The sequence below is a fragment of the Mus caroli genome, unplaced genomic scaffold (genome assembly GCF_978045245.1).
Source record: "Mus caroli unplaced genomic scaffold, Mus_caroli_1 scaffold_3, whole genome shotgun sequence".
Taxonomy (NCBI): domain Eukaryota; kingdom Metazoa; phylum Chordata; class Mammalia; order Rodentia; family Muridae; genus Mus; species Mus caroli.
The window spans coordinates 127,726,605-127,750,298 of record NW_028227258.1 but is presented as its reverse complement, the minus strand read 5'-3'; the positions used below and the strand labels follow the sequence as shown (position 1 = coordinate 127,750,298).

The window sequence follows — 23,694 nt, the reverse complement described above, 5'->3', positions numbered from 1 at the left end:
TTTTGTTTTAACTGATGTTTGTTTTAACTTGAAAAACTGGGACTGGAGAGATGGCTCAGTGGCTAAGAACACTTGCTGCTTTTGCAGGGGATCCAGCTCCCTCTTGTGGCCTCCCTCAGCCATTGCACTCATATGCACATGCCCATGCACAGATATACATGTACACATAATTAAAAATAATAAGTGAGTGAACCCTTACCTTGGGGAAATGACTCCCTTAGTCATTCCCTGCGGTCAGATCTGGTGGTGATGAGATCTTTGTTTGTTGGTCTGAGAGAACCTCTACCACTCCTTCATTCTGTGGGGCTAGTAAGGACTTTGGCATGAGTTTGCCTTTCAGGACTTTTGACAATCTCATCCCACACTCTTAGCTTGCCAGTTTCTCCTGAGAAGGTAATGTTGTGCATTCCTTAGTCTTTGATTCTCCATAGCATAACTACCAAACACAAAGATACCTGACTCTTATGTTCATCGGATTGGCCTGTTGTATGCCTCTGAGGCCCTCAGCTCTAAATACGCACACTCTCCCAGAAGTGCCAAGTCTCTCTCTCTCTCTCTCTCTCTCTCTCTCTCTCTCTCTCTCTCTCTCTCTCTCTCTCTCTCTCTCTCTCTCTCTCTCTCTCTCTCTCCATCCTGGAACCTCCAATGTGTGCATGGTCGTCTCCCTAAAGGAGTGCTTCGGTATGAACCTCCAGTGTGTGTATCCTGGTGGCATTTCAGTATGTTAGAACTCATTCAGGTTTCCTTGCTTTTTTTCTCCTCTCACAGACATTTTCATGTTAGCTGACTTCAGATTCATAGATTGTTCCTTCTGCTTAATGGTGTTGGCTGCAGACACTCTCTACTGCATTGTTTATCTCGTTCACTATACTCGCTAACTGTGGAGTTCCTGTGTTGGCACATCTTTATGGTATCGATTTCTGCCGGCTTTCTGGCCTTTTGTGTTTTATTTTCCTGATCTCATTTATCTGTGTGTCTGTTTTCCTTGTATAATTATGTGAGCTTCCTTAAAGTAATTATTTTAACCTAGCATAGATAAAGACTGGATTCCCCCTCCCCCAGAGCCACATAAAACTGGGCCTGGCAGCTCACATCTGTACTCCCAGAACTCAGGATGGAGAGGCAGGGAGACCAGAGGTTCAAGGTCATCCTTAGCCACACAGGGAGTCCGAGGCTTGGAGGGCATCATTGGTCAAACATTTTGTAGATCTCTGTCTCTTTGGAGCCAGTTCCTAGCATGTTCTTAGTTCCTGTGGAGAAGAATCTTTATGACCTGGGAATGTTTTTCATGGGTGTGTCTACATTTGAAAGAGCAAACAGACCTTCTCAGTCTAAGGATCTTGTAAGGTATAAACCTTATCCTGCCTGTTCACAGCCTTAGGACTGCTTCTGATACTTCAGTCCAACAACGCAAGGACAGAGCCTGTAGCTGATTTCAGGGACCAAGAGATGTCCATAGCTCCCAGGTCTGTTTCACAGGTACAAACCGGTGCATGGCTCTCCTGTGATTTCCCCAGGATCAATGGACTGCTACTGCCTCACAATTAAACAATGGTAAAGCCAGGGTGTGAGGCTCTTTCTGGATCTTCCTGCATCTACAGATGACAGACTGTTACCAGAGGCATGGATAGGCCCCTGAGCAGAGTCTAACAGGTCTCTGGGTAGACAGAACTGCCTCTGAACTGTGCCCAGTGGTATTGGGTCAAAATCTGGGCCCAATGTCTAGTTGTTGTGCATGCAACAAGTACTAGATTGGCAAAACTCTGTCCAGCCTAGCAGAGTAGATTAGGATCCATGTCACATAGAGGAAAAAAAATCTGTAACTAGGTCAAATTCAGAGGGCCTCTCAGTAGGGACAGAGCTGAGTCCCTGGCAGAGTAGGGCTGGAATCTGGGAGGGCATCACAAGGCGTAGGATTCCCAGCTAAACTGAAGGCAAGAGACAAGTGTCCAGATTCACTTTCAAGCCCTTGTCAGTTTCCATGTGATCGCCACTGTCTTGGATGAACAGTTGCTGTGCTGTTAAGTAGTTTACCTGCTAAGACAAGGAAATGATGCCGTAAGTCAGCTTCCCTCTCATGGACAACTGCCAAGGACAGGTCAGGTTTTGGTGGGGGGTAGAAATGGTGGCTGTGCCAGTGGTGGGGGTGCATTGGTGGCTTTCTGCTGACGTGATGGCTACAAACCTTATTTGCTTTCCTAAACTGGGAAAATAAAGCCTGGGGGTGGGGTGGGGTGTGTCAGACTCTGTTACACAACAAACTACGAAGCTTGGATTTATTTATTTTACTTTCAGCCATCGTTTTCCTTTCATTTAAAAGATTAAGCAATCCAGATAGTAAGGCTTTGCTTGAAAAGCTGATTGGTTATAGACATAAGGCTCTTCCCGTCATGCCCCAGCTCATCTTCACCTACAACCGTACATCAGGTAGAAACAGTTTTCACCCCTACTGACTCAAGCACCAGGGATGTGGGGTTTCCAGCCATTGGCAGCTGTTCTACAGTGATGTTCTGTGTAAGCTGGGTGTCCAGTCAGATGCAGATGTTGGTGACCAGAGTTAGTGCCAGCCATACACTGAGCTGGCTTGCCCCCAGCATTCAAAATCAGTATTGTGCACACATGCGCATACCTTCCTGTGTGGGTGTGTTATGTGCATGTATGTGCACATATGTGGGGGTGTTTGTGCGTGAATGGAGTTACCAGAGGTAAAAAAACACTAGATATCTTTCTCTATTCTACTTTGTCGAGGCAAAGTCTCTCTGAACCTGGAGCTCACTGACTGAGCCGGATGGGCAGGCTGACCAGTCCTAGGGATCCACAGTGTCTGCCTCCCCAGAGCTGGCACTGCCAGCATCTGCTCTCGTGCCCAGCCTTTTACAGGTGTGCTGAAACTTGAACTTGGGTCCTCATCCAAGTGTTTTAGTAATAGAGCCAGTCCCTAAGCCCAAGTCAACATATTTTAAGTGGCTTTCTAGAGATGCTCCCATTCTTTTTATCTAAAATTCTGTCTCTAATCTAGCGAGCATCACCGGATGGTCCTTGGACTGAACTCAGCATGGTGTTTGCTCTGTCTGCCCAGTCCAAGATGGCCTAGCATCAAGCATGCAAAGAAATGAATTTGTATTACACTGAATGAATCATATAAGCATAAAAAAACTGAGAGGCGAGTTGTTTTCAAAGGATTTGCACTTTTTTTTTTTTTCAGATTCAGCAATGTCAGCCTCATTGTCCAAACGTTCCTTGAGGAAATGGCTGACGCTTTCTGGTGGGTCACAGTAATTGTCACTGATGTGTATAATGGTTGCCATTTGCCACGATAGTCAAGAATTTTGAAAGCCTGGTCCATGTTTCTCTCTTCCTTTGCCTGTTAGGTTTCCCCAGGCTTAGAGTGTACGGCTGTGACATCACTGCTGGTCCTTTTCAGCACCAAAGGAGAGAAAACCAAGCCCCAGTGCTCTCACTGGGTGTCATGGGTATTACGAGCTCATGTGTGTGCCCTATTCTACGATACTTGGGCAGTGTTGGTTTTAGTTGTTTTTTTTTTAATTGTGTGTGTGTGTGTGTGTGTGTGTGTGTGTGTGTGTGTGTGTGTGTAAGTGTGGATGAATGTATGGTGAGTACCGGTGCTGTGGAGTCCAAAGGTGACATATCTCCATGGAGCTGTGGTTTTGAGCTACCTGCAATAGATGTGGAAAGCTGAACTCTGGTCCACAATGAGAGCTGTGTGTGCTCTTAACCATAGAGCTATCAAGGGGTGGTTTTGCCACCATTTAATGATGAAAGAAACTCTGGTTTGCAGGTTGGTAATTTGCCCAAGGTTATAATTCATACGGACTCATAATCCAGATCTTTCTGCCTCTGAGCCTGTGGCTGGAACTACTATACAGCTTTTGTGTGCTCTCCTAACACACAAATGGTAAAATCAGTCCCTAACATGTTTCCTTCATCTCTCATAAAAGCACACAAATATTGATTAAATGCAGTTGCACTATTGAAAATTAAGCAGTCAGTTTTGAAGCATTCCAACTCTTAGACATTTGTGTCACTTGGCGGTAGGCTGGCTTTAATAATATGCTTCGTGATTTCCTCCTGCACTTGCTAGTTTGAAATATGCAACATACAGGTGGGAGGGTGGCAGAGCAAAGAAACAGCATCAAATCTCTTTCTTTTCTCTTCAATTGAACTTACTGTGACACACAGGAGCTTCATTCTGAAAGATGGCGGCTTTCTTAAATGACGGTTGATTCCAGCACATCTGCAAACACTTGACATGCAGGGAACCCATGCATCTTAAGCATGTGAGCAGAGGGGATGTTATCCCTGAATCTGAGGAAATAGAGCCATCTGAATGCAGTCCCCAAGACTATGGCTTCTGTGCTGCACGGGAAGGCCTAGTACTCCTTTTCCGTTGAAAGTTCTTGTGTCTCACTTGGGTAGGGCTCCCTGGTTCAATAGTTTTCCTGGTGGCATTAGATGTTTGTCCTTCCCAGTTTTGTCCTCTGGATTGCTTGCAGGTGTGCTTTTGCATGCCTTTGTGCCTTTGCATGGTTGTGTGTGTGTGTATGGATGTATGTGTGTGTATAGATGTATATTTGTACATGTGTGTATTGTGTATTTGTGTATGGATACATGTTTATGCATGTATGTATAGATGTATGTGTGTGCATCTGTGTATGGATGTTATGTGTGGACATGTATATATGTATATATATATGTGTGTGTATATATATATATATGTATATATATATACATACATGTGTATATGGATACATGTATATGTATGTGTGTATAGATGTATGTATGTAAGGATGCATGTGTGCATATGCGTGTATAGATGTGTGCCAGCATGTGGAGGACAGAGGCCAAGCTCAGGTATTGTTCTTCAAGTTCTATTCACCCTCTTTTGAAACAGAGGCTCTCACTGGCCTGGAGCTCACTAAGTAGGCTAAGCTGACCAGCTAGGGAGGTGCAGGCTTCTTCCTTTCTCTGCCACCCTCAGAGCTGGGATTACAAACTGCATTACCACATCCAACCTTTTATGTGGATTCTAAGGATTGTACTCACTGGGGTCTCCGTGCTTGTACGGCAAATGCATGCCCACTGTCCAACCGGGCCATCTCCTCAGCACAGTAAGCCCTTCGCCGTCTCACAGCACTATTATGCACCATGCGTTGTAATAACAGCATGTGTAGACGCTTTTACACTGTACCAAAGGCTCATGAAGCTGTTGTCTAATGGTCACGACGAAATTGTAGGAGAGGCAGGGATCACATGGGCATCTATCCAGAGAAAACTGTAATAACCAGAAAGAGTACAATCTGTTTGTTTCCTTTTCCCACATGTGAATGCTTTTAAGAGCCTGGCCAAGAGGGAAGAACAGCCGCGTAACTGTGTACTGCACAATTTATTGTCATAAACCTTCTAGGGAGTCACAGCTCAAATAGCAGCCTGGTCAAACAGGAACAGACAGCCAGTTCGGTGTCTTTGGAGACAATTCAAAGGTTCTAAAGAGAGTTTCTCCTCAAGGGAAGAGAGTGTTTTTACAGCCAGCATAGGTATTTGAGTTCAGTCAGATGTTTGAGGGCATCCTGGGAGTGCACAGGATGCTACGATTCCCAGAATCTTCCCACGTGTCAGGTTCAAAGGTTTATGCTCTTTCTTTGTGACATCTACCACAAAGAGTTCTGTCCTGGGCCTGGGGAGTCTGTAAGGGAACTTAATGCCCCCGATCCCTCTCAGAAGCATAGCTTCCCTCTGGACTAAGGGCACATTATTAATCACTACTTAGGCAGCAGAGGCCTCTGTCCTTGGAACAATTGCCTACTTGGAGCTAATAAGTCTCTTTCCAAAGGAATGGCTGCATTCAAGACTTCTCTGGACTTGCCTGGATGTCTCGCCTCTGTGTCTGTGTCTGTCTGTGTCTGTGTCTGTGTCTGTGTCTGTGTCTGTGTCTGTCTGTGTCTGTGTGTCTGTGTCTGTGTCTGTGTCTGTCTGTGTCTGTGTCTGTGTCTGTCTGTGTCTGTGACTGTGTCTGTGTCTGTGTCTGTGTCTGTGTCTGTGACTGTGTCTGTCTGTGTCTGTGTCTGTCTGTGTCTGTGACTGTGTCTGTGTCTGTGTCTGTGTCTGTGTCTGTGTCTGTGTCTGTGTCTGTGTCTGTATCTGTGTCTGTGTCTGTGTCTGTGCCTGTGCCTGTGCCTGTGCCTGTGCCTGTGCCTGTGCCTGTGCCTGTGCCTGTGCCTGTGCCTGTGCCTGTGCCTGTGCCTGTGCCTGTGCCTGTGCCTGTGCCTGTGCCTGTGCCTGTGCCTGTGCCTGTGCCTGTGCCTGTGCCTGTGCCTGTGCCTGTGCCTGTGCCTGTGCCTGTGCCTGTGCCTGTGCCTGTGCCTGTGTCTGTGTTGTCTGTGTCGTCTGTGTCTGTGTCTGTGTCTGTGTCTGTCTGTGTCTGTCTGTGTCTGTGACTGTGTCTGTGTCTGTGTCTGTGACTGTGTCTGTGTGTGTGTCTGTGTGTGTGCCTGTGCCTGTGCCTGTGCCTGTGCCTGTGCCTGTGCCTGTGCCTGTGTCTGTGTCTGTGTCTGTGTCTGTGTCTGTGTCTGTGTCTGTGTCTGTGTCTGTGTCTGTGTCTGTGTCTGTCTGTCTGTCTGAGTCTGTGTCTGTGTCTGTGTGTCTGTGTCTGGCTATAGAACATCTGAAATGTTTCTTCAACTCTTAACCATAATTTTTATTTGTTTGAGACAAGGTTTGTTTGTTTGTTTGTTTGTTTGAGAAAAGGTTTCTCTGTGTAAAAGCTCCGACCATTACTCACTTTGTAAACCAGGCTGGCCTCAAACTCTGCCTGCCTCTGCTTTCCAAGTGCTGGGATTAAAGACATGCACCGCAGCATGGCCTCTTAACCATGCTTTCAGTTGCATCTCCAAATCAAAGGACTTACTTAGATATTACACTTTGGGTGTGGGTGTGCATGTGTGTATGTGTGTATGTGCATGTGTGAATGTGTGTGTTGGTGTGTATGCAGGTGTGTATAATGCATGTATATGAGTGAGCACATATATAGAGGCCAGGGGACAATCTCAGATGTCCTTCTTAAGGCTCTGCTTATCTTATTCCTTGAGACAGTGTCTCTCATTGACCGGGGACTCTCTAAACTGACTGTGGTGGCTAGCCAGAATGCTCTCTCTACCTTCCTAGTTATGGGATTAGGAACATGTACCACAACCCCGGGTTAATTGCACACGGCTTCTGGGCATTGATCAGGTCTTCACACTTTCAGAAGAAACACTTTATCAACCCTCGCACTAGATATGACATTTCTGTTTAAAATTACTCCAGAAGGGAGATGGGAGAGAGAGTTTGTCTGGGAAGGTGAGCCAGAGTAGGGCTGAGTATAGACAAGATACATTGTATTAAAGATATATTTGTACATATAAAGATATATTTGTACAAGATATATTTGTATTAAATTATCAATGGGATCAATAAAAGCCACTTTAAAAACAAATCATCCCTGCCAAAGACTGGCCTGCCATTGTGAATTCAGAATAGGTTTGTGTGCCATCGATCCGCATTAAGTGTAAGTTGGGGACCTGAGAAATAAGGTAACTAAAGAAATAATCGTGGATGCGTCTCCAGGTACAGAGGTCCTCCAAGATGACTTTTTTCAGATAAATGGCTAAGAAGATGAATGCTGTGTTCTCTAGATTCTAATTCTGGATTTCAATTGCTATTATTTGTCTTTAATAGATATTTTATTAACTATCTGAGAATTCCATGCAATGTATTTTTTATCATATTCATCTCCAACTCCTCCCTTTAAGTTCTCCCAGACTCACCCACCTCCCTACACCTCTAACTTCTTGGGATTGTTTGTTGTTGCTTTTCAATAACTTGTTGATTCTAATGTGTTCTGTCTATATTCTCTTTAGACATGGTTTATCTCCCATGAGCCTTATCATTAAAAAATAGGAGGGGACTCTCTTTTGTCAGAAGTCAGTAGCTACACAGTTAGAGATTTCTTCCTCTTCTACACTGGAGTGTTGACTGGGTTGATTTTGTGCTGTGGGTTCATGAGTATAAAGGGCCTGACATACCCAGAAGACAGCGTTTTGTTCTGATCCTCCCTCACCTCTGGCTCTTACCAACCCTCCCTCTTCCAAGATGATCCCCTGAGCCTTGGGGGAGGGCAATATAGGTGTCCCATTCGTAGCTGAGTACTCCCCAGTCTCAGCAGCTTAACCAGTTGTGAGTTTCTGTGTTACCAACCATGTGCTGTGTAGAGAGACCTGCTTGCTGAAGCATGAAAGCTGCAGTAATCTGGGTGCAGGACCGTCTGTGCCTGGGGTCTTCGGTGATGGGGGAGGACAGAGACTTTCTAAGTGCCTGGGCCCTGACCTGGAGTCACATCTGGTCTTCATCTTGGAGCTTCAGCTTCCTCTGTAACAAGATATGAACCCACCCCCAAACACTAATACACTTATTTACTCCTTTAAAAATATTTTTATTAATTCTTTGGGAATTTTATATATTGTGTTTTGATTTTATCTACCCTCCTCCCCAAGGCCTCTCAGATCTATCCCCATTCCAAAAGCACCAAGTTTGTGTTCTTGTTTTTTTAAAAAACTAAATCCAGGCCAATTAGACCCACCCACATACTGTGGGTGTGGAGTCATCTACTGGTTCTTTTCCACCTACCAAGAGCCACACCCATAAGGAAAACTGACTCTCCCTTCCAATCAGCTATCAATTGCCAATAGCATCTCAGCGTTTGCTTTCTAATTAAGGCAAATGACCCCAAATTTCCAATCCATATTGTTGCGGCCTGCCCGCAGTCCACAACACGAACTAAGGGATCAACTGAGAATGGCAGTTCGAACTGAAAAGAGAGGAATCTAGACGGGGCGGAAGAAACAATGGAGCCAAGACAACAAACATTCTGATCAAGGCTCAATTTTACTATTTTCAGACACTCAGTTATAAAGCAAGGGGGAGGGAACCCAATATCCCACCAAGTAACTCAGGGTCCAGTAGCAGGACGAACACGTGTGTGCCTCCAGGCAGCAAAGGCAGGTTCCAGCAGTAGGCGTGGCAGGATGAATGAGCAGGTAGCTCCACCCTTGAGCAAGCAAGTTCCAGGCTGGGGGAAGGGAGGCCACATTTCCCCCCATTAGATAACAAAGCAAACAAACAAACAAAAAAAAGAGGCTGGCCTGAGGCAGAAAAATTATTTATGTTCAATAGTTCTGCCTGAGTTCTTAGGGCTAAAGAAAAAACCTGTTTCCGTGGGATTCCCTAACTTTTCTAATGGTAAACTGTATTTGGCTAAGACTGTCTTTATTATCCTAGTAAACCACTAACAACAGAATAGGCTCTGACTTTATAATGCTAATTAGTGCTGAATAGGTAGCTACCTGTTTGCATTTTAAGTAGGGCGTTGGAACCCTGGCTAAGTTTAACTAAACAAATTTAGAATAACACTGAGCTAATAATCCTCCGCAATTTTGGGTGACAGGCAGGGGAAACAGTGAGAAGGGGTAAGACCAGCTCTTTAGTACAAGGCCAGTTGGCTTTTTTATTTGGGTGGGAGGCAGTGAAGGGCTTGCCCTTACGACAGTAAGGTCTCCAACCTCTCTCCCCCCTATTAATTAAGTTTAAATAGGCAATGCTTAACAGAGGTGATCAAATGATTCTTTTCATCCATAGATGAGTGGGCCTTTAACCTTGACTTGGGTGGACATTGACCTGATTCCTCCCGTGAGCATTATAACAACTCACATCTGTGGCTCTTGGTATCTTTTGGGGAGGGGAGGCAGAGCCTTAAGTATTTTTGGTTTTTAGCTGGAGTCAGATACCAACCTCTTTCAAATCAGGTGTGTCGCACAGGGAACTCAGAAACGGTCAAGCTGGACCTTCCCTCCGCAGTAATCTCCTGCGCCAAGCGGTACCCATACTGTATTCATATGATTATGAATCAGTAGCGCAGTTCTGAGTTATGCGCGGTCTCTATATGAGACTGGTCAACCTCAGATTTAGCAAGGCCTAGACAAAAATTATGTCAGTATTAACATCACTAATTTTGGTTAAAATAGGAGCTCAAAGTCTTTCCTCTTCATCTCTGTTATTCCCAATAGCCTGAGGAACTAAGGACACCTTGCAGTAACAGCAAGGGTGAAAAGCCAGAGGCCAGCTAAGGGACTAAGCCCATCTCTATCAAAATAAGAACTAATCTCTGTAAATATATATGAAATTTCTACTTCCCTAGCTCTCCTGGTAAATCTAAATCTTATCTTAGACTGAAAACCACATGCTGGGATGTCCTTGGAAGGGAGATTAGCAGTACCACCTGTTTGCTCTTAGGGGCGGAGAACGGGAGAATGTAGATTGACCTGCTTGAGAAAAGGAAGAAATCTAAACAATGAGAGAGTAGCACTGTAAATTTTCTGTTTGGAGAAGTCAAGGTACTTTATTTAGATGCAAATTGTAAAATAAAGCTAATCTCCGGCCTCCTGTAGGGGAATTGGCTCAGAGGAAAACAGTTTTTCTGAGAGCTTCCACTCCCAGCTGAACTCTAAGCACAAGAGGAATTTTAGTCTTTAGAATGATACTTACGAGAAGAGACAGAATCTGTGTTTACCTGACGAATTAATCTCTCTGGTAGCCACCGTGCTTCATCTTCATCTCGTGAAAAAACACAAACCGAGCCTCTTCCCCAGATTAGAACTGGATCTGGACCCTTCCATTTATTAGTCAGGGCGTCCTTCCATTTTACCAATGCATAAGAATTAGAAGTAACTGGGTGCCAGTGGCGTTCCGCTGCAGACTGACCTTTAATGTCAGTTTGCAAAAAGTTTAGGACAAATAAGGTGAAGGCAAGATGAGCCTTTGGAGACCTTGGGGGAAATGCTCTGAATTAACTTTGCTAGGTAATTTAGAATATAGGAATCTCTAATAATTGAACTGAATATTAGACCAGTCTAAGATTGAGTTAGAATGGCTGGTCACACTGAAGAAGAGTGAAAAATCATTATGACTCTATTAAATGACTAATTTTACTAAGTCTGAATATACAGTCTCTGATGTACTATTGCCATAAAGTTAAAAGACTAGAAGCTAGTCTAAACTGGAAAAATGACAAGCAAGGATTTAAGGTAAACTTCCCTTGAGAAGCATTAGTTAATAAAATACTTTCCACTTAGGAAACAATATATACTGAAAGATTAAAACTTTTGGCTTCTTGTAAAGAAGCAGAAACAATAAACATTTTTCTTACATAATGTAAAGCTATATTAGCCATACGTAGAGGCAAAATTTTCTAGTGATTACCAGTTTACTAGAAGCAAAAATCTTTGAATTTAAGCATTATTTTAAACATCTGAATAGATCTGTAACACTGTTAAAAAGAAATTTTCTTGAACACAGGGAAAAACTTTTTTAGGCATTGTTTGCAAAACAAAAGAAAGGGCCACAAGCCGCTCTGGGGCTGCCCAGAGCCCTGTATTGACTCAAAGGTAAAATACTTTTTAATCTGAGCATTAATCTTAAATTTGCAATCAAACTGCAAGCTGCAGTCAATGGAACAATGGCAGTTTTAACCATAATTTTTAAGTTTTTGTGCAAGGTTAGGATAATATCTACAACTTTGGGAAAGCAAAACCTATGTTTAAAACAATTTATCACTGTTAAAATCAATATTAGAAGCATTACTATCATATTACGAAGTTTGGATATCAATTAATACCTATGAATACCTATTAAAGCAAGCTTTAACGCTTTAATAAAGAGGCATTGCTTTATATCTTATCTTAAATTTTACTATTTAGGATAGGAACCACATTAATCATTATCTAAACTAGAAATATCTTAAGAGACTCAGCCTCTGAAGCTTAATCTCAAACTCTAACTCGCTTACCGTGTGTCCCTATGAGTAGCACCTCTCGAAGTGGTGACTATAGGTGAAGCGGGAGATTCGCAAGAGGACCAATTCTCATTAAGGTAATGGGCAATTCCTCTATCTGAGTGATTTTTGTTAAAATTCAGTCCATCATCAGAGTTTCCACATTTATCAATTTTTGAGTTAAGAAGATCTTTTTCTGAGGAGGCCTTCTCTGATAGGCACTCCTCCTGAGATACCACAAGCTCCGCCTGAGGGCGATTTAGCCCTGGAGAAGTTGCATCTTTTATAGCATCATTTATAAGCGCCCAGAGACCTAGGGTAAAATTATCTGTCTGAGCGATATTCAGGGCCTCACCAACTTTCTCCCAGGTTCCACAATCTATCGTTTCTTCTTCTTTGAACCATGGACAACAGCTATCTATCTTATCTAAAAAATTTCTTACTAATTGTACTTCAAGCCTTACTCCTCTGGCCTGAAGCAACTCCTGAAAACTAAAAACAACCGCCTGATCCATGACTTTAAACCCTTCCTTCTTCCACCTAAGCAGCTTTCTAAAAAGCTGCGGCACACCGCCTGTCTCCGTATCTAGTTCCGATTAACGAACGAATGAGCAGGTAGCTCCACCCTTGAGCAAGCAAGTTCCAGGCTGGGGGAAGGGAGGCCACACCATATTAGAGAAGTTTCCTTTCAAAGTATATGGGAATTAACAGAGAGACCCATGCCTTAGCGTTTTGTTGCTGTGAAGAGACACCATGACCAAGGCAGCTCTTATAAAAGACAACATGTCATTGGCACTAGCTTACAGTTTCTGAGCTTTAATCCATTATCTTCATGTTGGGAAGAATAGCAGCGCACAGGCAGACTTGCTGCTGGAGGAAGGAAGGGTTCTACACCTTGATCCAAAGGCAACCAGGAGACTGTTCCACACTGGGAGGAACTTGAGCACTAGGAGACCTTAAAGCCCATCCCCATAGTGACACAGTTCCTCCAACAAGGCCATTCCTGCTGCAAGGCCACACCTCCTAATAGTGCCACCCACCATGGGCCAAGGATTCAAACACATGAGACGATGGGGACCAAACCTATTCAAACCATCACAGCCCACAACTGGACAATGTGCAGAGAGTGAGAGACTTTGAAACACTCAGTCCTAAATAAAATGTCTCTCATTTTCCTCCATTCAAGGCTCAGGCATCAATACAGAAGAGGAGGCTGAAAGATTGGTAAAGCCAGGGGTGGTGGATGACTCCAAGGAAACAGCATCTTCCAGACACAACAGGACTGATGGTGGCAGCTTGTCCAGGGCCTGCACATGCTCAGGCCACACAGAATCCCAGCACTGAGACCGGGAGTGAACATGAGGTCCCTCCCCTAACCATGGTGCTCTTTGCAACTGACACCTCCTGAGAAAGAGAAATTCAGTTTTCTCCACTTGAGTGTCACTGTGTATAGCCACCATATGTAAGGCTTGCTCGGGCCCTTACTCACAAGCAGTTGAGCATCACGAAATGAACCCAGTAGTTGTTTAAAGGACTTTTTTTGTTTTGATTTAGTCTGGTTTGGCTTTTAATTTTTTTGTCTTATTGTTTTGTTTGTTTGTTTTGATTTACATTTTGTGTTTTTTATTATTCATTGGATTTTTTTTAAGGGAGAGAACAAAGTTGTGTGGGGAAATGGAAAAAATCAAAATATATTGTATTAAAATTTTTTTAAGAAAAAATAAATAGTAAAAAGATAGAAGTCAGGTTTTGTTATAATTTACTACCATCTGAAGCATTTCAACAGCAGAGTGTCCTCAAGTGTCATAATGGCTGTCACAATGGCCCAGCATTTGACACACGGTCCTAGACTCTTCCTACAGTGCTGTCTCTAACAAAGCTAGGCTGTTCCAACCCCCTGAAATAGGATTGCTTTCCTTTATACCAAGCAAGATTAGGAAAGACCAGAACCCACAGGATGTGTGCCCAGGCTGACCTCAAGGGCTGCATGCGGGATGGTTGAATCATCTTCTGGGGAAAGGGTCTCGTCTTTGATGTTCAGACTTGACAAGGGAGGCAGTTCACTGGGATTTAGATTTAAACTTATTACGACTTGAGACTCAGTCTGGAGATCATTTCTAATCTCAGTTTAACTCAGAACATTCATGTTTACCTATAAACTTAAAAGCCATATAAAAATTTAAGAGTTTATAATCCAAAGTTTAGATAATCTGTGGTACTAGAAATATTTTGGCTGCTTATAGTTAAGTATGGGTACACATCTGTAATTTCAGCAGTAGGGAGGCTGAGACAGGTGAATAGCCAGTAGTTCAAGGCCAGCCTGGCATACAGAGTGAATGCTAGGCCAACTTGATCTACAGAATCTCAAAAAAAAAAAAAAAAAAAACACCCTAAATATATATGGGGCCATGGAAATGGTTCAATGGTTAAGACACTGCCTGTTCTTGCTAAGGACCCAGATTCAGTTTCCAGAACTGACATCATAGCTCACAACCCACAACCATGTTTAATTCCAGTCCTAGGGAATTTAACACCATCTTTTGGCCTTCACAGGCACCAGGCATGCACATGGTACACAAATATACATGCACAAAGATGTACATTCACATAAAATAAATAATAAATCTTTTAAAAGCACAGCTAAGTGAATAAATGACAGGAAAATAATTGTACAGTCATTCAGGTATAACCAACAGCTTATTCTACATTTATAATGTAAAATGTAGTAGATTAAGAGATTGTCCAGTTTTAGTGACTAGTGAAGAAGGAAGTTGCTACACTCTGTTGCTTGCTGCTTGTGAGGACTTATTTCCTTCTGATTCATGTAATAGACTGAAAGAGACACCCAGGCATTAGGGGAAAGTTAGTAAACACTTGCAATATTTAGAACATTACCTTTGTACCTATCATGTAATATGTAACAAGCTTGCAAGCATTATAGTGTAAAGAAAATTTATGTAAGACATTCATACTTTCAAATGTGATGAAGATGAAGGAAAAACTAGGTGCATGGATATGTGATTTTTTAATAAGTGTAGAATTGGGCCAGTGAGATGGCTCAAGTGGATAAAGAGGCTTGCTGCCAAGCCTGGTAGGACCTGAGTTCAGTCCCCAGAACCCACATAGTGGAATCAACTCGTTCCCAGAACACCACATATGCATGCCCACCACACAAATAAATGAATGTAATATTAAAATTGAAACCAAGAAACCAGACTATTCACATTTTAAGTAGCCCATTATGTCCTCAAAAGTCTCCCAAGGGGCTGAGCAGTGGTGGCGCACGCCTTTAATCCCAGCACTTGGGAGGCAGAGGCAGGCGGATTTCTGAGTTCAAGGCCAGCCTGATCTACAGAGTGAGTTCCAGGACAGCCAGGGCTACCCAGAGAAACCCTGTCTTGGAAAAAAAAAAAAGTCTCCCAAGTTCATCTTTGTACTAAAGGGAAAAAAATCTCATTCAATGTGTAGCTTTTATAAGAAAATAAATGAAATTATAGGCTAATTTGTAAAACTACTAGTAATGAAAAGCAGGAAATGAAATATAAATATGATATGCAGCACATTAAAATCTTGTTTTTAAAGATCATCCTATATATGATACATTTCAAAAACACTCACTAGATGTTCCAGAGATGATGATGCCTATATTCATTTAGGTCTCCTTAGGCACATGGGCCAGGGATGTGGCTTTCTGAAGGATGCTGACTTGCCACCTAAATTTGAAGGGGCACCTAGGAAGTCATTTTCCACCCCCCTTGACTGTACCTAGCCGTGACTTGCTTACAGAGACTTTCCCTCTGTCCTATCTGCACTGTGAGTGTTCCTTTTGTGTTTGTAGCTTGGAACAGTAGTGCCCTAGTTGACTCTGGTGAACAGGGTTGTATCTACGTGTATGTCTCTACCTTGCTTTCTCTGGTGACCTCTGTGCCCTCATCTCACATACATATTCAAAACACCTCAAATCCTTTGCAGAAGAGGTGGGGAGAGGACACTGTACCCCTACCTCACTTCACACAAGCCCACCTAGACAGTGTGTCCCTGTCTTTCTGCTTTGGAACAGATAGGTGTTTCTAGTCCTTGTTGAAGGAAGCCCCCTGCCTCCGGCAAGCATCCTGGGGATGTGGTCAGCAGAGGCATCTAGTCTGTTGCTTTCTGTCTGGTTAGCTGCTCAGCTCAGAGCCCACTGCACTTCACAGTCTTCAACCCACACCTGCCCATCTGCTGGTTCCTGCTTAGAGAATGACTGTAGGCATTTGTAAGTAACAAAGCAAAAATACAATTTAGAAGAAAGGGACTGTGATACGTTCCAGAAATAAATAGTTGTCCTAGATTATGCCTGGTCTTTTTTATCTTTGAGGCGATTGGTCAGAGATTCCTTTTCTTTTCTCTTCTTGGAAAGCACTGACATCCAAACAGGGCCAATGCCAAACTGTCCCAAATATTAAGAAATTATAATAGGAAATTATATGCAAATGAACATGGGCATGTATAATAGCTTCTGCACGGGACTGGTGGGACTGAGGATGGCCTGGTGTGTGCACAGTTTAGAGCCCTTTCCACCTGGGCACAGAGCTTTCAGAAGAGAAAAAAACACCCAGTGCCTCTCGTACAGCAGGCAGGCCGGTGATTACAGAAAGCCTGGCCCTCTTGAAGTTTAGTTTTCTACTTCCTTTCTTTGAGCATAAAGCAAAAGGAGGTTTCTCTGAGAGTCCTAATAGAAGCTTTTGAATGATCTGCCGAGGTAGCAAAGGGGTGAATGGACTCCATCAAGATTGGCCCGAAGTATGAAATAATTATCGAAAGGATTCCATTAGAGACGAAAGCTATCTAGACTGGCAGACAGAAAAGGCTGACCCTTTCCCGCTCTTAACTTATTCTGATGGATGGCCTGAAGTTGAAATGACTCAAGTGTATCACAGATCCTCAAAGAAAAATATTGAACATAGAGGCATATAAGCAAAAGCTGGAAAAATAGACTCTTTAGTTAAAGCTGGGAGAGAAAAGTATATTTTCTTACTTTCCTGTTTGAACTGACAGGAGTGGAGGCTAACTAGAGTATCTTCTCATCAAGTAAAAATTAGTTTTAATAAAGTAGGGAAGATTGCTTGTACCATGCACAATGTGGTCATAAACTCAACCAAACGAAGATCTACAGGTGCCATGATGTGTACCTTAAGGCATTGTAGAGCAGCCCTTCCCTCGCTGGTGCTGGTAGGACAAACCCTGCCCATTTCCATGAAGAAAACTTAAACGTGCTTCTCCCCCCTGGAATCCTGGAAGCCTACTTTGCATTGCACACTAAAGTAGCCAGTATGCAAAACTCACACACATTTGTCCACATCCATGTATATACGCAGATCTGCACACACCTTGCTAGGGAAAAAACGGGTCTAGTACTGGAAGTCATTGTGATTTTGAAAGAAACAACAGCGGCATTGCTTCTGGTTTCCCCAAAGCACTCTGGTGCTGTTGGGTGCAAGTGTGGGTGCTCTGTTATGAAGAGAAAATTGCTGATAGTAAACAAAGGTAGTATATCATCTGAATGGGGGGCTGGCAGAAGGCAAGAGTATCAAGGCTAAAGGGAAACTGGACAAGAAAAGTATGCTGCCCTTGGAGGTCTTGTCTCTGAAAAGTAAGAAGTGACCAGCAATGAGGAAGTAAAAGAAAGGGACTTATTTTAAAATCTCAAGCACAGTGGAGCGATGGGAAACCATTCTCTATTCTTTAAGTGTTCACATCAGACTTGCAATATATTGGTTAAAAACTGAACCACTTAAAAACTGCATGGCAATACAAGCAAGTGTTATAAGACTATGAGAAGCCTGGAGTCTGAACTGAGTCTCCAGTCCCCAAGGATTCCATCAGAGGTGTGGTCCTACGTGGGGATAAAGAGCAATCTGAGTTCAAGACCCAGGACTCTGGCATGTCTCTGGGCTCTGGAAACTTCTTATGACGTTTCCATTGTATTGCCTTGAAACCATAACTTTATTAACTTACTATCAAACACTATTGCTATTTCTATCAATAGATATGTAAAGGATAGATATAAATTACTATTTAAATTCAATTAAATAAAAACATGTCCATTTAAGCCTTTATGCCGTGTGAACATATAAATATTTGGTGGTATTATATTTACATTAGAGCTGTTGAAATAGCATGTATATTATTATATAAAATGATACTGGAGGGTTTAATGTAATTTTTCTTGCAAGGAAATCCCTAGTATCATGTGCATTGATAATGGGAAATGCATGTATGGCATTTCTGAGACAGGCAGTGGCTTCTCAACTCTATGCAGTAGAATGTTGTAATAGTCACAGAATCAAGTGGCTGGAGAAACAAAATTATCTCCTGGGGATGTCTGGGGAGGTAAATTGAGACATGTGAAGACCCTTCTACAGATTTGAAGTTTCTCATGAGTGAATAACCCAACCTAGCCATCTGACAGATCTCGTCCATCAGAGTCCACAAGCTGAGAGAAACCAAGCTTATTCTAGCCATTAACGTTGTATGGTAAAGGCGCCAGTGTTGACTACTTTGAAGGAGAAGCAGTCACAATGGCGGCATGTTTCTAGGTTTGTTTGCAATCAGTTGGCCAAGTGTATTAAATTGTATAGAAAATGTCTACTTCCACTTAAGGACCCATTGAAGAGAATCCACCTATCAACTGCTTTGGGGACAGCACACTGCTTTGGGGATGCTTCCCTTTAGTTTAGTTTAGTTTGGGGATGCAGAAGAAAATAAAGCAAAGCACGTTGACCTCTGTTTGCAGTGCATTAAAAAAAAATAGGTCTTTGTGAGTTTGTTTGTTTGTTTGTTTGCTTGTTTGTTTAGAGACAGACTCTTTCTCCATAGCCCTGGCTGTCCTGGAACTCACTATGTAGACTAGGCTGGCACTGAACTTGAGATCTACCTGCCACTACCTCACAAGTGTGTACAGTAAAGATGTAAGCCACCATGCCTGGTAGTTTTTTACAATTTACATAAAGAGAACTTTAGAAATCCAGCATTGCCCAAGTCCTTTCTGGTTTGGTGATCTGATCGGGAGCTTCCAGCTTGAGTTAATAGCTTCACTGGTAGAACTCTTCTAGGTCTGTTCTAGGTCTCAGCATGCAGACCAGCCTCAAGCAGTGTGTGGAGCTTTATAAACACATCATACAGTGTTTCATTTGTCATCAACATGTGCGTTTGCAAGTGAGTCTTCTTTTATCAGAGAAAAAAGGATCTGTTTTATCTAAACTTTTTCTTCTCATCTCCCCCCGGGTCTTTGCTTGGGCTGTGTATTGTTCCCTTTTACGTTGATCAAATAATTAATCTTATTTCAGTTTTGTGTGCTGGTAATGAACACGAGTCCCGCCAACATCAACCTGTCTGTCACGAGGTTACATGGCTTTGCTCATACAAATACCAATAATCAGCTGACTAAACACGTTTGTCACGCCTCAACTTTTGCTTGCAGCGAGTGGGAGATCGGCTGATGCTCATCATTTTGCTTTTTGGGAAACCCTTTCAAATCCAAGTGTCCAACTGCAGATTGAAGGCAACAGTCTTATTTGTAACTACTGTGTGCTAAAATCTTCTTTTTGTGTCTATGGAGACACAGGTCAGATAAATGTCAACATAAAAATAATTTGAGATTTCATTTTTAAATATTGACAGATGGAGGTTAGGGCCATCATTGTGATAAGAAAACAAAGGAAGATGTTCCTGTGATAGATGACAATCTGGATTGGGACCTTACGATTCTGATTGTTTTCAACGTAGGTGTCATCTCAGAGATGCTAACCTCTTGTTTCTGCCTTACCTGACTCATCTCACTGAACAGTTCACAAATTTTCTCCTGTGTGGGATCTTCTTGACGCTTTTGCACATGAAACAAGCAAATGCTAATGCTTTAAATTAAGACAATATCAGCAGCTGTAAGATGGCTCAGTCTAGTCAGCAAAGCACTTCTCTTGCAAGCAGGAGGACTAGAGTGTGAATACACAGTACCCACACAAAATAGATGGATGTGGTTAAGAGCGCCTGTGTTCCCAGCACTGTGAGTGCCAGGTTCAGAGAGAGAGCCTGACTTAAAAAAACAAGGTAGAGCAAGATGGAGGAAGACACCCACCATTGACCTCTAGTGAGGTGTGTGTGTGTGTTTCCATTCGTTCATCCATGCATGTGTGTGTGTGACACACAGAGAGAGACAGAGACTTAATCAGATGGGTATGACTTTAATTTAAAAGACAAAGTCAGTTCATCTTGAAATTACTCTTGCAAAAAGACAGCAAGAGAGGGGAAACCCTCCTCCTCCCTGGCATGCTGATCTGTTTTTATATGAATAAAGAATATTGTCCTTTGACAAATGTATTTCCTATTCTTCTGTATTTCTGTGTTCTCACTTGTCAATCAGAAGGCGCTGGAGCTGACGTTCGTCTTTCTATGATCAGCTTGATGACAGACCACTTCACTATTTGCAAGCCAGATCAGCATGAGGAGACCGATCATAACTAGACTCTTCATTTTTCTCATATGTGTAGTTACTTACTGCATGGTCATCAGATCCGCCTTCTTTGTCAGCCCTCTACACAGTCTTTCCTAAAGGAGACATGTTTTATGAAAAGCTGGGTTTCACTTTTCTAACTCTATAAATTCAGTTTACTCCCATTATAATTTCCTTTATTTTGTTTTTTAATTTTGGGAGATTTTAACTATGTTTAGTTTTTGTTGTTGAGGGTTAAACTTTGGCAAGCATGCTAAACTCTCACCCTCTCTCTAAGCTTTACTCCGCCAGACCTAGAGATCATCTTGTCTGATTGTTTTTGACAGTGTATTTTGACAATGGGCATGCCTAAGTAGACAGGAAGAAATGTTCACAAGGCCTCAACCCTAAACAAAGAACTAGAGGCAACTGAGAAAAACTAGGAGCAAGAAAGGTGGCCTTCCCAGAAAGAGTGCACCAACTGGTTGTTCAGTGCCAAATGGTCAGCCCTGAAAATACATATTACGTGTGTGTGTGTGTGTGTGTGTGTGTGTGTGTGTGCAGCAACAATGTGAAGAAAGACACCATGAATTTGAAGAGTAGGGAGGGTTCTATGGAAGAGTTTGTAGGAAGGAAAAGAAAAGGACAAATTATAAATTATAAAAAGGGGAAGAAAATGAATAAAGGGATATTTTTAAGTAATAAATTTTCTAGATTAAAATTTCTGAAGTCCACAGAATAACATGGGTAATTTTTTTTTACTGTTCTCTAACAATAAGAAATATAGAGTTACAAAACTTAGCCCTAAAGATGACATTTTTTTCTCTACTCTCAGCTATAGGAGATGAGACAAGCCACTCCTAAGCTGTTTGCCTTGCCTGTGTTCCATTCATGTAACCAGAGAAGCTAGATCCCTTTCTATGGTGTCAGGAAACTTTCTACATATTAGCCAAAGTGGAGCATGGTAGATCCAAAGCTTTGAAAGATCCAGACCATATGCACAGCGCATAAGAAATCTGTAGGACAGCAAAGTAGAAAAACGGGCAGAAGTAACTAGACAGTGAAGAGCTTTGCATGGTGAGGATGAGGCAAGCAGCAGCATCCCAGACTTGGGAATTGGACATCTGTGTTCCTTTTCCCCCAGCTTATCTGTACTCCCATGAGGGCTCAGCCCCATAGATGCCAGGACCTTAGGTATCTCCTGGAATCTCCCACGCTGATGAAGAGTAAGGAGCACACAGTAAGTGTTCTGTAAATGACCAACGAAGGCCCTCCCCATAGGACAGCACTGCCACCCCACGGAAGATTCTCCTTCCGCCAGTGACTGAGAAGTCTGGTATTTCATTGCCAGATTGTTAATTGTTTAAGAACATTCCGGGGCAGTCATGGCTGCCATTCCCTCAGTCTCTGCTCTGTCTGTGCACACCTTGTGGGCAGGACACATTTTGGGTGGAAAGTTTTGTGGGTAGATTGCTGTCCTCCTTCCTTTACTGGAAGTCCTGCCTGGCTACAGGGCATGGCCACTTCAGGATCCATGTCTCCATCTGCTAGGAGTCTCAGCTAAAGTAACCCTCATAGACGCTCTGGGGTCTCCCCCAATTCCAGGTCCCTGATAAGTCCTAGAGATTGCCCCCCGCCCGCCACCACAGATCTCCCTTCTCTCTCCCCTGTCTCTCTTTACATGTGATCTCCTTTGCCTTCCTCATCCCCTCTTGTACCCAGTTCCCTCCTGCCATCAATCTTCAGTATCTACTTAGTTTCTCCTACTGAGAAAGATTCAAGCATTCTTCCTTGGGCCCTTCTTGTTATTTGGCTTCTTTGGGTCTGTTGATTATAGTGTGGTTATCCTGTACTTTATGGCTAATTTCCACTTATCAGTGCGTACATACCATGCATGTCCTTTTGGGACTGGGTTACCTCATTCAGGATAATATTTCTAGTTCCATCCATTTGCCTGCAAACTTCAGAGACTGAATCATCAACCAAAAAGTGAGCAGGAGCTGGACCTAGGTCCCCTGGACATATATGGTAGATGAACAGCTTGCTCCTCGTGTGGGTTCCCCCAACAACTAGAGCAGGGGCTATCCCTGAGCCTGTTGCCTTCCAGCCTATAGCTCATGCACCCCTAAATGACCACCTTGTCTGGCCTCAGTGGGAGAGGATGTGTCTAGTCCTGCACCAACTTGATTGGGGAGGGGGGGCGGGGGGTAGAGGGGGCAACACCCAGAGCAGGGCTTCCCCTTCTCAAAAGAGAGGTGGTTATTGGGTTGTAAAATGAATAAATAAATGTTAAAAAAAAAACCATTCCAGGCATATACAACCATATATCTTCCTGTTTTGTTATATTTAAGCAGAAAGGAATACTGTCCTGTTTGTGTGGCCATCTAAGACGTGCATTTCACAAATCACGAATTTTAGAGAACTAAAATCTAAACACTTCCGGTATGCATAAGACATGTGCCTCATAACTGAGAACATAGAACATTTCCATAATAGCACTCGAGAAAGAAGAAAAACAATGGATTTCCTTTCTGTGTCATTTGGCTTCAAGAATACAAGGATACAGGTAGCACTAATTCTTCAAACAAGCATGCTCATAGATAGTAAGCTTGAGATTTCCCAAAAGCACAGACAGTAGAATTCTGTGGCCCTCCAAAAATCCCAATGCTGATTTGTGATTAGTTTTAAAGGAGCAAGGTAAGGCGTCATCAGTAGGTTGTCAAAATGAGCCCAGAAGTGCTCTGAGGAAGGGGACCCATTTATGTCTCTGTATATACCACACTTGAAGAGCAGAGAAAATAATCTCAATCCCTACTGGCCCGCCCCCAAGGTGTTTGAACCACTTTCTTTGATCTCTTCCCTATGACGGAACTGGTATAACATACTTGCTCACTTCATTTAGAAATAGGTATGAAAACCACCCACTTAATATTGTATTTATATTGAAAAACACAAAGAGAATTTTGCAAGGAAAAATATAGGAAAACACTAAAAGCCAGTGGTTTTAAACAGTTTGTTATTTACATGATAATATGTAAACAATGTTTCTTTCAAAAATTTTGGATAATGTTTAATAACAATGCTACATTCATGTTTGGCAAGCACTCTCTGAGTTATAAGATGTGAACATTATATGGTGTAGCATACTGTACTGACAGTTCTAATATCTAATATGTAGGTTGATGGGAAATAAAAATAAATTGTGTTACATTTACCCAGATAAGGAGGAGCTTGTTAATGGAAATTTAGAAAAGTTTAAATAATTTGGATAAGTATAATAGCTACTACTGTTTCTATGTTGTATCTACTCAAATTGTATGTGAATGTATTGATTTAACTATGG

General features: G+C 42.6%; 1 long non-coding RNA gene across 16 annotated transcripts in view; it reads left to right on the top strand.

Annotated features, from left to right (window-relative positions):
* LOC115030650 (uncharacterized) overlaps positions 1–23,694 on the top strand; it is a 614,991-nt gene that overhangs the window by 309,262 nt on the left and 282,035 nt on the right. Inside the window, exon 1 of one of the 16 annotated variants that reach the window (XR_015046779.1) lies at positions 1,928–2,058. The exons of the other annotated variants lie outside the window; for them this stretch is intronic. This is a non-coding gene — a long non-coding RNA (uncharacterized LOC115030650). Of the gene's footprint in view, positions 1–1,927; positions 2,059–23,694 lie in introns of those variants that run through there. 16 annotated transcript variants of the gene reach the window in all.